This window comes from Pan troglodytes, chromosome 4, assembly GCF_028858775.2.
Source record: "Pan troglodytes isolate AG18354 chromosome 4, NHGRI_mPanTro3-v2.0_pri, whole genome shotgun sequence".
Lineage (NCBI taxonomy): Eukaryota > Metazoa > Chordata > Mammalia > Primates > Hominidae > Pan > Pan troglodytes.
In genome coordinates, this window is record NC_072402.2 from 162,166,720 (window position 1) to 162,181,761 (window position 15,042).

Here is a 15,042-nt window from a genome sequence, read left to right on the forward strand (position 1 = left end):
TTCCTGTTGGAAATTTTCCTGTATGGAAATCTGGCGTCAACTCAAGAATTTGTTACTGCATGCTAATCTAAAAATGGTTAATTGCAAATACTGGTAATAGAAGATATCCTGAGTTTCGACATAAAATAATGAAGAAAAATTTAAAAAAGCCAAATCAATATAAATAAAGGTATTTGAAAATTGTTTATTGAGGAAGAGTAAGTGAAAACCAATTGGTCTATAATATTGCAATAGCTCAGTGATAAGGTCTATTTTATATGACACTTCCCAAGAGATTCCATTAGAGCAGAAGTCAAAGAAAATCCCTTTTGCTAGAAAGAAAAGCCTTAGAGGAAGATAAAAGACAATTAATTATACCTGAAATCTGCACAATGAACTGAGAGCAATATACCATTGAAAACCAAAGGATTATTGCAGCCTATTAACGGTAAGAATGTCTACTGTACTAGAAAAAAAAACCTTAATTTTTATAGTTTATGACTATGTTAATTCCCCAAACAGATACCTGGTCGACATTTATGGTAACTCTGGAAAATTTCCCCTCTCTTTAAACACTGAAATTTGCATTTTCTAATGTCACATACATGGTAAAACATTGTCATGGAGGGAGTAAGTTATTCAGAAGTAGATTTACCCTACAATAATATCAACACTTTCATTTCCAAGCTCATTGATTTTTTTTTTTACCTTAATGAGTACCGGAATTAGTAGAGTACAAAAAGCCCTATATCGGTTGAAAATCTTCTCACAACTCAATTTAATTTAATTTGAAAATAGCTGTTTTACTGTCTCTCAAACTAAATTTAAGAAATCAAACAGAGCATTAACATGTTAATTAATAAGAGGTTCAGTGGGAAGGTAGGAAATGATTAGTTGCATTACGATTCCTTCAGAATTTCTCTAGGAAACTCATTAAAGGGCTCTTCAGAAGTGCTTTCCTGAAAAGATGACAAACACATGGCACATGTTCTCCAGGAATCTCGAGGTGCATGTAAAGCCTGTGTCTGGCTTCTCTCCACAGTGTGGAGGCTCACAGCTGTGTTCAAAAGGGGACACTCACCACAGTGGCATTTAATGAGTGACACACAGCATGTCCTAGGTCAGACATATGCACCAATTTGAAAAGCAAGAGGTCAAACTCAATGTTTCCAATGCAAAGGGGAGCAATTTTCTTTGGGTTGGCCAAGGAAGACATGTTCTATGTTTTTCTTCTAGGAATCAGAGATGAGATGAAGAATTCTCTAATTAATCTACATTTTATAGCTCTTTACATTTAAATTTTTCATAAATATTAACTCATTTGATCTCAGCCACTCTGATAATTAGATATGGTGGGCATAATTCCCAGAGGAAGCAAAGTATTGTTAAACTCACATTAGGTGCCCTGTTCCAGGTGTTTAATAAGCTTCAGTTTCTGTCTCTGCCTCATTACCTTTCTTTCCACATCTAAGCAGACAACTTTCCAAAAAAGTATTTTAGATGCTTAAATGAATACATACAATTTCAGATAAAATATGATTTAGGTATCAGGATAAAAAGGTAGAGGTTATGAATCTAGTACTGATCATACAAAGTCTTATATTCTTGCTAGAGGAAAACCCCAAGGCTGGATCTCACCCTTGTGCCAGCCAGTGGAAGAAAAAAACCAAATGTCCTTTTAGCAGTGGTTCTCCAAAGTATGGTTCCCAACCCATAGTATCAGCATCACTTTGGAACTTGTCAGAAATGCACATGTTGTGGCTCCACTCCAGACCTACTAAATTAGAAACTCTGGATGTGGGGACTCGTCCTCTCTGATTTAACAAGTCCTGCAGGTTATCTGATACCTGCTCAAATTTGAGAACTACTGTATTATGGAATTACCCATAAGAGAAAAGTTGAATAGTTGCTTATGAGAGGATTATCTTCATGAGATGGGGTCTTTTCTATTTTGTTCTCCTTTGCGTTTCTACCACAGAAACCATCATATAGCACACATGATATAATTTCTTGAATCAATATGCCATTCCTCAAAATATGTTCCGAAAGTTCTTTTAGAGTATGTACCGTTTAATGTAGCAAACAAATTTTTAATAATAAACAGAGCAGCACAGTTCACAGGATTTTTATAATGATGAAAAATGTAGTCATGACTTAAACTAATTGCATGAATAGCTAGTACTACATAAGCTAGAACGGCTGTTCTCAAACTTAGCTATTCAGACCTGGCCTGATCATCAGAATTACCTGGAGTGGTCCCAATAATTCTGATACCTTCAGTAGGTCTAAAGTGGACCCAGAAATTGGAATTTTAAAATGATGCTCTCTAAATCCTTATATGGGCATATATGTTTACAAACACATATGTGTATAAATGTAAATGCACTATGCTTTCAACATAAATGTAAAGGCAGTATGCTAACATTTATTTTGAGATAACTAAAATTTTTACACAATAAGTTTTAATATTATAAAGTCTTGTGTTGACTCTTCTATTTTCTATTTGTGTATAACAAGACAGCAAAAAACAATGAAAGAGAAAAGCAGAAATAGAATCTCGCACTCCTTGAGAAGCAAGAAACTAGATTACTCTAGTTATTTCACCCAACATTTTCATAATTTGATTTATAAAATTTCTTCTTACATCTTAATACTATGTGTTTTGTGATTTTTTCTGTAAATTTAATAAAAAATAGTTTAATGTTCACAACTGTGTTACTTTACAGATTTAAACTTACTGTAATAATTCATTTTTAATAAAACACAGAATCCTCAATGTCTTTGTGTAGGGTAGTTTAGATAATCAATTTAGAATTAATTTTAGTGTACCTTTTTGTGTTCTTAAAAAGTCAATAATTGATATGTTCTTTTATTGTTCTTTGAACCATGCTTTAGACAATTTTTTCAATTTAATTATCTCTATCGGAGAGACACATATACAGTTATAAAGACTGGCAGAGTTTGATCATAAATATTTATGTCTCACTTTCACAACTATAGATCATACTAATAAAAGGACATGGCCTTTCTCAAAGTTTTGAGATTGAGCTAGACAAATGTCTGCAAGATAGAGATATAGTAAATTGATTACACACATCTTTGGTGTTATTTATTAGATTATGTAAATAAATTCCTTTAATTTTAAAGGACTTACATAGTACTTATTCTGTGCCATGCTCTTTCAAAAGAGATTAATCAGTCAATGTATTCCTCCTAATAGTGCCATAAAATAGATGCTATTATTAATCCCACTTTATCGATGAGAAAACAAAGAAAATATGTTAGGAACATTGTTGTTGAGCAAATATCAAATCTTGATATTTTAAAAATATGTTGGTAAAGAAATTCTCAACAGATTACCTAAATGGTTAAAGAGATAAGAAATAGGGAGGAAGGAAGAAACCCCAAAGAAATTGGAGCAATTTTGCCTGGGAAAAATATGATAATCTATATAAAAAGGCATAGCACAGAATAAATAAGATCTGATGAATGGTTTAATGACCCATAATCACAGCATAATCCCACAGTTTGAGGGAAGATTTATAAAGATGACTTGGTTACAACCAACAATGTTAAAAGTTTCTTCTAGCTCCATGTTTTATGAATGGTTTACATGTAATAAACTAGATCAGCCCTTGTTGCGAAACATATTCTTTTCCACCTTCTTTGGGGATGCCATGACATCAACTGCAAAACATATCATGCAAATTTGGAATGTAAACAAAATATTCCTTTTTGACAAATTTAATTTCTCATGTTTATATAAGTAGGAAAACCAGAAAGAGCTGACTTTTCTGCCATTATCTTCCACCACATGTTAGAAATCTTTGTCCATTTTGCCAAGGAAGTTTCAGCCATCTATCCTCTGAAAGTATGAAATTACTGAGTTCAAAGTGGAGAACAGTGTCCAAAGCAAACATCATAGTATTAACTATTTTCTACCTAATAACCTGGAACAAACTTGAAGCTTTAGGTTTACCTGGTTTGGAAGGTGTTTATCAATATCTTGAAGTTTTAAAATAAAATAATTCCCCACAAACTGACAAGCTTTCCATTTATAAAGAGCCCAATAAGATAGGCTGCTTTTTCGTGTTTATCCAAATGGGCAATTTTTTGTGTAAAACCTTCACTTGCCACGAATGATTGGATTAAGGACAGGTTTAAAACCTGCTTTCTCCAGAAACTGTAGTTGGCTCAAAGAGAACAACTTGATGCTATCTTATCGGGAGGGAAACGTCAGAAATTAGGCCTAAGGGGAAAAGACAAGTGAGTATGTGGGCAAATAGAAGGCTTCCGAAAACCTGGCCTTGTATGACCTGTATTGGTAAATAGTGTGCCACACTCCAAAAAGGAGGACATGGGTTTCATCATTTTACACAGATGCAAAATTATGAACACCGATCAAGGGAAACTTTCAAGTATTAGATAGTAAATTAGTACCTTTCACGTTTTGACCAAGCAGCACAACGTGATGCAGCTGATCACTCTCTCCTCCTTGAAACTCCTCCTTCACTTAACTTCCAAGGCATCACATGCTCCCAGACCTCACTGGCATTACCTTCTTCATCTCCTGGGCTGCTCACTCCTGATTCCCCCAACTTCTACAGGTTGGAGTTCCCCAGCCTTCAGTCTTCTCATCTTTCCTCTTATAAACCATGCTGGTTTCTTTAGCTTAAAATCAGTCACACTAATATTAAATGTATGCTAGTTTCTGCCTTTTGTTCTACCATGATTTCAGAAATGTATGTGAAACTTAGTTAACTTGCCTTATGTATTAGGAGACATGAAACCTTTAGTAGATAACACTTTAGACAATCAATTATAATTTCAAATAAGAATTTATTATCCAAATTATATATCAGACTCTGTGCTAGACACGTAACATACATTATTTTATTTAACATCAGGGCAATCTTTTAGGTAGTGAATGTTGTCCCCATTTAACAGATGAGCAATGGTTCCAAGGTCATGTACCCAGGCATACAACAATAGCTGGCATCTGAGTGCTTACTCTGTGCTCTCTGCTACCTTAGCTTCCTAACTTTCCCAATAATCCTATAAGGTAGCTAGTATGATTTTACAAGTGAGAAAACTGGTTTAGAAGGATGGCAAAACTAATAGGTAGAATATTTACAGTTTAATTTTTTAAACTCTAAAGTTACTATCTCTTCATGTCAGCACAGAATCTTCTGGAGAGGGAAAGAAGAAACCATGTCTAGACAAGGTGCTGGAAAGACCCAGGGAAGACACAGGTGAGCTAAGAAAGCAGTAGAAACTGGGTAATTAAAAGTCAACATAATGGCTGGAAACTTGTTCAAGGAGATATAAAAAGAAAGAAAAACCAAAAGAGAGACTGTATAGATGAACTTTGTCTATTTACAATTTTGTCTAAGGCCAAATCTGCAGTCTGGTCCCACCGCATGTTATCTAAGTTGTTCATATACCAATACTAAGAGCTACTGAAATTCTTCCAAAAAATCAAAATCATTTCCCCTTTGATTTGCTAGTTTTTCCTCTTGGTAAATAAAGATTCATTTTTTAGTAATAACTGACCTGCCCTAAGGGTTCACCACTTTCCTCTGATCTCAAATCTTGTGCTAGGTCTTTAGGTTACAATTCATGAAAATAAAAAATAAACAAAAAAATTCTCTTACTGTGGTTTCTGCTTTTCTCTTTTAAAGATATATTTTTAAGGTCTAATAATATTAACATGATGAGCTTAGCTAACTGTATAAGATTGATTCTAAAAATTGTACACTGAAATTATCTTTTAGACATCTAAGAAAGCTCAAGTTCTAATTTCTTCATTTAGTCATTTTATTAGTCCACTCTCATGCTGCTATAAAGAACTACCCGAGACTGGGTAATTTATAAAGGAAGAGATTTCATTGATTCACAGCTCTGTATGGCTGGGGAAGCCTCAGGAAACTTACAATCATAGTGGAAGGGGAAGCGGGTGCATCTTACATGGCAGTGTAGGGGTAGGAGAGAGAGAGAGAGATTGAGAGAGAAGCAAAGGGGAAAGAGTCCCTTATAAAACCGTTAGATCTCATGAGAATTCACTCACTGTCAGGAGAAGCATGCGGGAAACTGCTGCCAAGATTCAATCACCTCCTTTCCTCAACACACCAGGCATTACAGGTCCTTCACTCTACATATGAGGATTACAATTTGAGATGAGATTTGAGTGGAGACACAGAGCCAAAACATATCAGTCATTAAATGTTTATCAAACACCTATATGAGAGACTCTGAACTAGATACAAAGATTTTCAACATCTTATTTCCTGGTTTAGAAGTTCATGGCCAAACCATAAAGGACACAGATAAATAAGAAACTCTGAACCAATATAACACACACACACACACACACAAAAGAAAACTAACAGAAAAACAGAAGGAAATTTATAATTTCTCACGAAATGAAGTCCAGGATAACAAGTTTAAATGCTGGTTGAATCAGCAGTTACAAGATATTGCTCATTAGGAGGCCAACAGACTTCAACACTCATGCTTGGAAATAAACTTGACTGATGGGATGAGACAACAATTCTCCTAGGTGAAAGGAAAAGTGATGGTTGAGAGACAGGTCACAGATTGTAGCCAAATGGTCACAAGCAGCCAAAGACTTTGGGCATGAGTCACTGGTTTTCACAGAAAAGATAGATATGACTCTTTAATTCAAAAAGCCTGTTAGGGGACCTCAGATAAGAGAGTGGACACTGTCCAAGAGATCATTAAGGCAGATTTTGTAGAGCAGAAAGAATACAGGACTGGGAAAAGACTCATTTAGGTACATTAATATGTAAGGGGCAAATCAATAGGCGATGGACGTGAAGTAAAAGGCTACTATGAGACAGCTAGAGGTATAAAAGGTAAATCAGGAAGAAACACTGCCCTTGAAGGTAGAGAGCAATGCTTCAAAAAGGAAGAGGTGCTCAGCATTGTTTAAAAAATCATTTAGAGAGTAAGAAGATGTAAATAAATAAATAAATAAATAAATAAACAAACCCCTGGATTTGTCAGAAGGCCAGAGTTAAACTGTTTGAGAGGCCATAGGTCATAGCAGTGAGAGCAGGGCCTCTAGAGCTAGATTTCTTGAATTAAAATGCTGGCACCACTACGCGCTAACTGTGTGGCCTGAGGCAAATGATTTAATCTTTCTGTGTCTTGTGTTTAGCATCTATAAGAGACTCCAATTCAAAAAAAAAAAAAAAAAAAGGTATAACATAGTACTTACTTCAAAGGATTATTGTGAAAAATAAGACAATATTAAAGCTCTTAAGACACTGATCGAAGACTTAGCAAGTGGTTGTTAGGGTTCGATAATAAATACAGTACATATTTAATGTTGAATGATGGTAGCAGAAACCAATTGGCAGTGAGTTGAAAAGTGAGTAAGAGATACAGAATAGGAGAACAGAAGACAGTGGAGCTTCAGGATGTTTTTCAGCGAAGGGTAAGGAAGAAAAGACAGCAGTCTGACAAGACAGAGGCTTACAAGAAGTATGAGCTTTTGTTGTTTGTTTTTGTTTGTTAAGGATGACAAAGATTTGGTCATTAAAAAAAGATCCTAGCCTTCCACCGGCTCACGCCCAAACCCCTGCTCGTGGAAGAGGCCCCTGCTAGAACATGGACCCTTCCATGCCAATGTGACTGAGTTGCCTACCTGGACAGAGGGCTAAGATCATTGTGGGCTGCCTGGGCATGTGAGTGGGGATGTCAGGCAATGCCAGAGTTCTAGGGGGAAGACATGGATTACCAAGAGCATAACCCAGAGATTCACACGCACATGAGCTGAAGCTTCAAGCCTCTGGGCACAAGTCCCATCCTCCCATTGAATTTCTATGAAATAGTTTCAAAGATAAAAGTGTTAAGAATCTCAAGGCAGCCACCACAGAGCATGGAACCCCAAATATTGGGCCTTTATGAATAGAGGGCCCTGTGCTACTGCTTTGGTGCCATGGCTGTGAAGCCTGCCTGCCCTGGCAGATAAGTATATTAATCGCCCTCCTCCCTTTCTCTATTGGTGCCATAAATAATGTGGCAACCAGCTCTGCACTGAGCCAGGAGTACCACAGTGTGCTTAGTAGGGGGCCTCTCACTCACACCTGAACTGGGTACCAAGTGGGTCCTGTCATGGAGATTGCAAGACCTTGAAGGTTGCTTCTCATCCTTGGGTTGGGGCAATGTCTTCCTTGGAATGGGAGATTGATTTTCCTGCCCCCAGCCGGGGGCCCAGATTTTTATTTTGAACTAGGCTACGAAAATTCTATAACTGGCCCCATGTTAAAGGCTGGGCAAGGGAAGTGAACTTTAGCTTTTCAAAACTATTGGAAAACCTCTGATGATGGAACAGAGGTGGCAAAGAAGCAAGCTCATATGTTCATGCCTAAGGCATGCAGGGGCATTTTGCCAGTGAGGTAGGGTTTTAATATTCTAGTCTTAGTCCATTCGTGCTGCTATGACAACATACCCGAGACTAGGTATCTGATAAAGAACAGAAATTTATTTCTCACAGTTCTGGAGACTTGGAGTCCAAGATCAAGGTCCTGACAGGTTTGACATCTGGTGAGAGCCCAAGTCTCCATTTCCATCATGGTGCTTTGCTGAGGCATCATCCAGAGGGGAGAAATGTTATATCCTCACATGGCAGAAGAGATGAAAGAGGCGAAAACAGGACCAAACTCCCTCTGTTAAGCCCTTTTTAAATGGTCTTAATGCATTAATGAGGCCAGACCCCTCATGACCTGAGCATCTCACAAAGTCCCCAGCTCCCAACACTATTGCATTGGAGATTACAATTTGGTGGACACAATCAGACTATCACAATTCTTTTTTTTTTTTAATTTAAGTTTTAGGGTACATGTGCACAACGTGCAGGTTAGTCACATATGTATACATATGCCATGTTGGTGTGCTGCATCCATTAACTCGTCATTTAACATTAGATATGTCTCCTAATGCTATCCTTCCCCCACTCCCAACCCCACAACAAGCCCTGGTGTGTGATGTTCCCCTTCCTGTGTCCATGTGTTCTCATTGTTCAATTCCCACCTATGAGTGAGAACATCCAGTGTTTGTTTTCTTGTCCTTGTGATAGTTTGCTGAGAATGATGGTTTCCAACTTCATCCATGTTCCTACAAAGGACATGAACTCATCATTTTTTATGGCTGCATAGTATTCCATGGTGTATATGTGCCACATTTTCTTAATCCAGTCTATCATTGTTGGATATTTGGGTTGGTTCCAAGTCTTTGCTATTGTGAATAGTGCCGCAATAAACATACGTGTGCATGTGTCTTTATAGCAGCATGATTTATAATCCTTTGGGTATATACCCAGTAATGGGATTGCTGGGTCAAATGGTATTTCTTGTTCTAGATCCCTGAGGAATTGCCACACTGACTTCCACAATGGTTGAATTAGTTTACAGTCCCACCAACAGTGTAAAAGTGTTCCTGTTTCTCCACATCCTCTCCAGCACCTGTTGTTTCCTGACTTTTTAATGATTGTCATTCTAACTGGTGTGAGATGGTATCTCATTGTGGCTTTGATTTGCATTTCTCTGATGGCCAGTGATGATGAGCGTTTTTTCATGTGTCTTTTGGCTGCATAAATGTCTTCTTTTGAGGAGTGTCTGTTCATATCCTTTGCCCACTTGTTGATGGGTTTGTTTGTTTTTTTTCTTGTAAATTTGTTTGAGTTCATTGTAGATTCTGGATATTAGCCCTTTGTCAGATGAGTAGATTGCAAAAGTTCTGTGGGTTGCCTGTTCACTCTGATGGTAGTTTCTTTTGCTGTGCAGAAGCTCTTTAGTTTAATTAGATCCCATTTGTCAATTTTGGCTTTTGTTGCCATTGCTTTTGGTGTTTTAGACATGAAGTCCTTGCCCATGCCTATGTCCTGAATGGTGGTATTGCCTAGGTTTTCTTCTAGGGTTTTTATGGTTTTAGGTCTAATATTTAAGTCTTTAATCCATCTTGAATTAGTTTTTGTATAAGGTATAAGGAAGGGATCCAGTTTCAGCTTTCTACGTATGGCTAGCCAGTTTTCCCAGCACCATTTATTAAATAGGGAATCCTTTCCCCATTTCTTGTTTTTGTCAGGTTTGTCAAAGATCAGATGGTTGTAGATATGCGGCATTATTTCTGAGGGCTCTGTTCTGTTCTATTTGTCTATATCTCTGTTTTGGTACCAGTACCATGCTGTTTTGGTTACTGTAGCCTTGTAGTATAGTTTGAAGTCAGGTAGCGTGATGCCTCCAACTTTGTTCTTTTGGCTTAGGATTGACTTGGCAATGCGGGCTCTTTTTTGGTTCCATATGAACTTTAAAGTAGTTTTTTCAAATTCTGTGAAGAAAGTCATTGGTAGCTTGATGGGGATGGCATTGAATCTATAAATTACCTTGGGCAGTATGGCCATTTTCACAATATTGATTCTTCCTACCCATGAGCCTGGAATGTTCTTCCATTTGTTTGTATCCTCTTTTATTTCGTTGAGCAGTGGTTTGTAGTTCTCCTTGAAGAGGTCCTTCACATCCTTGTAAGTTGGATTCCTAGGTATTTTATTCTCTTTGAAGCAATTGTGAATGGGAGTTCACTCATGATTTGGCTCTCTGTTTGTCTGTTATTGGTATATAAGAATGCTTGTGATTTTTGCACAATGATTTTGTATCCTGAGACTTTGCTGAAGTTGCCTATCAGCTTAAGGAGATTTTGGGCTGAGACAATGGGGTTTTCTAGATATACAATCATGTCATCTGCAAACAGGGACAATTTGACTTCCTCTTTTCCTAATTGAATACCCTTTATTTCTTTCTCCTGCCTGATTGCCCTGGCCAGAACTTCCAACGCTCTGTTGAACAGGAGTGGTGAGAGAGGGCATCCCTGTCTTGTGCCCGTTTCCAAAGGGAATGCTTCCCGTTTCTGCCCATTCAGTATGATATTAGCGGTGGGTTTGTCATAGATAGCTCTTATGATTTTGAGATACATCACATCAATACCTAATTTATTGAGAGTTTTTAGCATGAAGGGTTGTTGAATTTTGTCAAAGGCCTTTTCTGCATCTGTGGAGATAATCATATGGTTTTTGTCATTGGTTCTGTTTATATGCTGGATTACGTTTATTGATTTTCATATGTTAAACCAGCCCTGCATCCCAGGGATGAAGCCCACTTGATCATGGTGGATAAGCTTTTTGATGTGCTGCTGGATTCGGTTTGCCAGTATTTTATTGAGGATTTTTGCATTGATGTTCATCAAAGATATTGGTCTAAAATTCTCTTTTTTTGTTTTGTCTCTGCCAGGCTTTGGTATCAGAATGATGCTGGCCTCATAAAATGAGTTAGGGAGGATTCCCTCTTTTTCTATTGATTGGAATAGTTTCAGAAGGAATGGTACCAGCTCCTCCTTGTACCTCTGGTAGAATTCGGCTGTGAATCCATCTGGTCCTGGACTTTTTTTGGTTGGTAAGCTATTAATTATTGCCTCAATTTCGGAGCCTGTTATTGGTCTATTCAGAGATTCAACTTCTTCCTGGTTTGGCCTTGGGAGGGTGTATGTGTCGAGGAATTTATCCATTTCTTCTAGATTTTCTAGTTTATTTGCGTAGAGGTGTTTATAGTATTCTCTGATGGTAGTTTGTATTTCCGTGGGATCGGTGGTGATATCCCCTTTATCTTTTTTTGTTGCATCTATTTGATTCTTCTCTCTTTTCTTCTTTATTAGTCTTGCTAGCGGTCTATCAATTTTGTTGATCTTTTCAAAAAACCAGCTCCTGGATTCATGGATTTTTTGAAGGGTTTTTTGTGTCTCTATCTCCTTCAGTTCTGCTCTGATCTTAGTTATTTCTTGCCTTCTGCTAGCTTTCGAATGTGTTTGCTCTTGCTTCTCTAGTTCTTTTAATTGTGATGTTAGGGTGTCAATTTTAGATCTTTCCTGCTTTCTCTTGTGGGCATTTAGTGCTATAAATTTCCCTCTACACACTGCTTTGAATGTGTCCCCGAGATTCTGGTATGTTGTGTCTTTGTTCTTTTTGGTTTCAAAGAACATCTTTATTTCTGCCTTCATTTCGTGATGTACCCAGTAGTCATTCAGGAGCAGGTTGTTCCGTTTCCATGTAGTTCAGCGATTTTGAACAATTCTTTCACTTAAAAAAAAATGAAGACACAACAAATATGACATAATGAGACCAATCATGAATTACGGTTGGTGATAGGTGGAGTTTTGCTAAGTTAGTCTCTGTAGTTTTCAGTTTTCTTTTTATCTCTCAAAGTTCTCAATTGAAAGAGTGATAGGACATGGAAGCATTTATTTAATAAATAATTTCAACTAAATCTCTTAGGAGCTTGCAGTGTATGTATTCATCATGTTGACTTTTGGCTTTGCATGATATGGGCACGCCTCTACCTCATTGTTTTTTCCAGTGTCTTACCGTAGCTAATGCATTGCCAAAGTACCTTTCCAATGTGTCAGCTTTCATTCACCCATTCATTCATTCCCGAAATTATTGAGTTTCTGTATATGCAGATATCATGAATAAAGAGATTTTTTTCAAAACCAAGATTATTGTTTCTAAATGGCTGAAAATATGTAAACTAATGCTTACAAAATAATATGATAGCAGCAGAAAATTCTAGTATGCCATGAAATTAGAGAGGAGTATTCCTAACCCACAAGAGAAAATACCAAAATTGGTCCTGGAAAAGACAGTGATTAATGGAGCTCTTAGACTTCACAGGATGAAATAGCAAATAGTTGTGCATAGAGAAGAAGGAAGGACATTTCCAGTAGAAGGAACTATATGTGCAAAATTAAGTGGCATGTTCAGAATGTTGCAAAATGTCTGGATTACAGGAAGGATAAGTTCCATGCCGCAGAACAGTCGCAGGTAAGTTCAGAAAGGGAGGAAGGCAGCAGAATACGAGAGGCTTTATCTGTCCTTCATGTATATATATAAAGACTTTATTTTTTAGAGCAGTTTAAGCTTCACAGCCAAACCAAGAGAAGGATATGGAATATTTCCCATCTAACCCCTGTTCCACATATGCATAGCCTCCTTCACTATCAACATTCAACACCAGATTGATACATTTGTTACAACTGATGAACCTACATTGACACATCCTTATCACCCAAAGTCCATAGCTTAAATAAGGGTTCCCTCTTGGTGTTGCACATTCTTTATGTTTGGACAAATGTATTATGACATATACAAGTCATTATAATATCATACGGAGTATTTCACTGCCCTAAAAACCCTCTGTGCCGTCCTGAATATTTTCATAAGTCCTTTTCAATCTCCTTGGTACATAAAGCCTGTCATCACATGCTGGCAGAAAAAATTATAAATGGAAATATTTTTCTGGGTAATATATAGGCTGACATAATGAATTCACCAAACAACATTCATGCACACTTTATTCACAAAATGGAGGAAGTCTAACTGGACCTTATATAAATCTAGAATTTTCCACAGTTTGAATAGGAAAGAATCAGAGTTACTCACCTCTATCTGGATTGGATCAGCAATCTGGATGAAATACTTTTTATTAAACTTCTCCCATACCAGCCTATCTTCTCATGATGAAATGCTCCCTCAATTTGTTCTGAGTTACTGCGAAGGGCACTTCTCCCATACACAGAATGAATCTGGGAAATCAATCTTCAACGTATTTTGCCCTTGAGCTACCCACATAATGTGTATATATTTATAAAACAGTATTAGAGTTTTTCTTCAATTGTTTATACCCACGGGATACACCCAGTGTTATGGCGATCATACATATTCTTAATAATTTCCTGAATAATTGCCTTCTACTTTGATTGTTTGCAAATTTGGATTGTGCTGTTCAAATTTCCTTGAAGCAAGGGGATAAGCTTGTGTATCTTACAAACACACTTACACAAAAATATTTGAATATACAGATTCGTATCCATAGTGTCGATTCAAATTCAAAAGATATGCCAGAGTCAGAGCTTGTTTTGAGAATTAGAAGCTGTGATTATCAAACATAGCATACACAACTTTTAAAAGAAACAATCACTTGATCCTTAAGCAGTAACTACTTCTATTTGTCCAAATATGATAGGATGGTTTTTAGCTCTCAAAACATACTCTTTGAAAGAAAGGAAACAAATTTCTGTAATGATCTTAAGCAAGCATATTTGTGAGAACAATTGCTTTGTCTTCTCAACACACTATTACTGAAAACTTAAAAAAGCTTGATTCTGTCTCTCCTAATAGTCCTTTTAGACATATACTTTACCAAATAGCAGTAGCTTCAAATGCTGTCTTCAGGAGTGTCAAAAGAAAAAAAGATAGCATTAAGTGTTTATGCATAAAAATGTTGGTGTATGTTTCTTTCATTCTTAAAAATAAATTTGGCTGGGCACGGTGGCTCACACCTTTAATCCCAGCACTTTGAGAGGCCAAAGTCAGCAGATCATGAGGTCAAGAGATCAAGATCATCCTGGCCAATATGTTGAAACCCTGTCTTTGCTAAAAATACAAAAATTAGCTGGGCATGGTGGCGCATGCCTGTAGTCCCAGCTACTCGGGAGGCTGAGGCAGGAGAATCCCTGAACTCGGGAGGCAGAGGTTGCAGTGAGCCAAGATTGTGCCATTGCACTCCAGCCTACTAACAGAGCGAGACTCTGTCTTAAAAAAAAAAAAAAAAAAGTTAAATTCTTTGGCAGTTCTGCTTGCTATACCATGCAGAAACACAACTCTTTGGTCCCATATCACTGGCCAAAGTAAACCACAGTCCATTCAGCCACCAACAGAGTAGGGAAGCACAAATCTACCATGTGCTGTAATGACAACTCGAATCCCCTTTTAGATTAACTGTGAGTCTGATAAGGGGAAAATAACTGTTAGGTATTATGAGCACATACATCCCTATTAAGTAGAAGTGGCTTAATATTTAGGGGAAAATTTGCTACCTATTCTTATAAGAATTACAAAGTTCCTCATAGATGAATAAGGCTAAAATTCAGATTTATAATTCCAAGGGAATCCTAAATGAACTGAGGCTAAATACCCAGTTCCTTTCCTCTATT

At 37.2% G+C, this 15,042-nt stretch overlaps 1 protein-coding gene across 8 annotated transcripts in view; it reads left to right on the forward strand.

Annotated features, from left to right (window-relative positions):
* TENM2 (teneurin transmembrane protein 2) overlaps window positions 1-15,042 on the forward strand; it is a 3,953,434-nt gene that overhangs the window by 183,730 nt on the left and 3,754,662 nt on the right. The window lies entirely within an intron of this gene.